The 2,964-nt window shown below is 31.3% G+C and overlaps 1 pseudogene; it reads right to left on the bottom strand.

Moving 5' to 3' along the window:
• Positions 1-629: 629 nt before the first annotated feature.
• Positions 630-726, bottom strand: LOC122100181 (annotated as a pseudogene).
• Between the last annotated feature and the right edge of the window lie 2,238 nt (positions 727-2,964).

Here is a 2,964-nt window from a genome sequence, read left to right as displayed (position 1 = left end):
ATAGTCTCTTTTAGAGACCTTTGTCATGGCCTTTATAGTGGTAGGACTGTCTGAGTCTATTACAATTGGTAATACCTCAAAATTCTTTTTATAATTTGAGCCACCAGCGTCTGGCAACACCAATACTTACTGTAAAAATTCATGAATTCCGTGGAATTCTTCCAAGTGAATTGCCTGCATTAGATGTCAAAATGTATTCAAGAGTTTTTGTATACATGTATAATGATTTCTGCAGAGTTTGTGAAATTTTAATCAGAAATAATTTTAATTTATCCATTTAAATGATTAGTACAGAAACTAAAGTATTTCTGGTGCTTGTCTGAAAAAGAATATTTTAAAATATTCTATGTTTGTATAATGTGTTCTTTCAGATTGTATTCCATATAGAAAGTTTTAGATTCCTTTTTTTCCTCGGTCCTAATATTATTTTTCATTGGGATAAAATGACAATGTTGTCTAATTTCAAAAGTTTTGTAAAGTTTATGGTATGTAAACGCCTTTCTGAGGTGAAGATTTAATACACTGATGTCAAACTAAATTTAATTATATGAATTACGTGTGTTGTTACACTTGTTATTTTGTGATCAACTTTTTAATAACTGTTTTTCATTTCTTGCATCTGAAGAATGAAAAATACAGAATACTTCACAAATTTTCATATCATTCTTGTGCAATTGCCATGTTAATCTCTGTATTGTAATTTGGGAATACGTGCTGCTGAAGCATGTAGTATCTTCTAAATTTAAGTAGTTAATGATGCAATCTTTATACAGACTTATATCCACGGTTCCCTACTTGTAATAAGGAAACTATATTGTTCCTGACAATGCTACTGATCTTATTTCCCTAAAATTCTGTGAATAGTGGAAAAAAATATATTGTTCATCTTAATGCTCACATTTGCAAATTTTTTTGTCAATGACAATTTTAAATCTTTTTCATTTGGAATTTGATCATACTTTCAATAATTTATTGCTAGGTCCAAAGGTGATGGCTTTTTCATGTACTAATTGATCCAACTGAATTACCTTTGTGGAGCTAATGGATTCAAAGTAAGCCTTGCTTAAGAGCTACTTCTAACCTTCTGCAGCTGACATTTTCCCAAGTGAGGTCTTACTGGCACAAATGTCTACCTGACCCTTTATTCTTCTTCCATGTAGGAACAGACCAATCAGAATATCTTACCCTGACAGCAATAGATTGTTTTACTTGAACAACACTAATCTTAGTTACAAGGGATCATAGAGAGATGAAGAGTTCAGTCATAACTGTTCCGACTAGAAGGTATTTTATCAAAATATAATTGTTTATTATATCTAACATTTCAAAAGTAACTAAAGCCAAGAAGGTGAAAAAATTGATCATATTCATGATTACTTAATATCCTGGCCTGTCTACCATCCTACCAGGCAGGAAGTTACACTACTGCATTTCTATCACCAAATATTTTCATAGTTGCAGGAGAAGTCCAGATGTTTCTTCTAATTATTAGGCCTTAAATTGGTAATGTTTTAATCACAGTGTTTTCTCTAGCCTACAGGCTGTAAATCTACAAATGGTAAAGCTTTAGGTCCAACTCTATCAAACACTGAGGTAGAGATAATGTAATAATACTTTAAAACAGAGATGCCTTTGATACTGTACCCACAACAGAACAATGCAAAACATGTGTCTTTTTTCTTATATTATATATAGTTATATATTTTATATTTATATGTGCTGATTTTATATTTCACACAATGAAACTTACTAGAATTAGTTGATAATTTCACAAATAAATTAAAATTTATTTATTCCAATAAATAGAATTGGAATAAAATAATTAGGTTTAAAATGTATATTAGAATATAAAAAGTATCAACGCAGTGTCTTTGGTATAAACTTGTGATACATTCTAACTGTTCTTGTTCTTCTGAATTCACATGGTAAAAAACAATTTTGTTTTCCTCTAATCTATAAGGGATTTTACTCTGCTTCTCTGTTTATTGTTTTAATTCACTGGTCCCAAACTGTTTTTCTCCATATTTCTGAAGCATTCCTACTGATTATGCCCAAATTTTTCTGATAAGATGTCTAACAAATATTATTCTTCTGCACGACCCAATGATTCCTAGGATCCCAGGTACCAGTTACCTGCATCATCATATAACAAGGGCAAGACTTCTCACATAGGCCCATACAACATGCAACAAAGTAATTGAAGACTCATTTCAATTTCTCATTTCCTATATTTCAGGGCCCCAATTCCTTGAGATACAGGATTTAGCAGTAAGCAATTGTGAAATGCAAGGCAACTTAAAATGAAAGATGAGATCACAAAATTTGAGAGTATGTACTATGATTCAAATATTCAACTTACAGATGGCCAGCCCATATCAGTGAACAAGTTCACAAGGTGTCATAAGATTATTTTTAATACCCCTCCCCTATGATTAATGAAAGATTTTAGTCCAGCATAAGTGGACCAAAAAATAGTTCCTGGAAGGATAGATCCATAATTGGTCTACCAAGTCCCAGAAAAATTTACTTAGAGTTCAAATATAATTCAGAAAAACATTGAGAAGATCCTTAGTGCTTCAAAACACTGGGACTTCAGTACAACATGGTTCAGTGGTATAAAATGTCACTCTCAAATCAATGATTAAATCTACATTTAATCTCCTGAAAGTTATTCCTTTACAAATTAACTTTTTAAAATCACATTCGTCAAAATAACATTTGACAAGTAGATGATACTTAGTGACATTACAAGTTTTTCAAGTGTAGGGAGCAAGTTACAATAGAGTTGAATTATTTACCCAGCACTAATGCCAAACACGTTCAAACATTCATTAAAGTCTAGAAATAGTACCAACCACAATTTGTGTTTTTCAGTAGGAGCCTTCCAGAAAAGTGTTAAATAGATCAGCCTGCCAAATTTAAAACCAAAACGTTTGCTAAAAAAGTAAATGTCATCATTTAATA

This window comes from Dipodomys spectabilis, unplaced genomic scaffold (genome assembly GCF_019054845.1).
Source record: "Dipodomys spectabilis isolate Male_0828 unplaced genomic scaffold, ASM1905484v1 ptg000567l, whole genome shotgun sequence".
NCBI classification, from domain to species: Eukaryota; Metazoa; Chordata; class Mammalia; order Rodentia; family Heteromyidae; genus Dipodomys; species Dipodomys spectabilis.
Note: the sequence above shows the minus strand (reverse complement) of the source record. Positions and strands in the feature narration are given on the sequence as shown.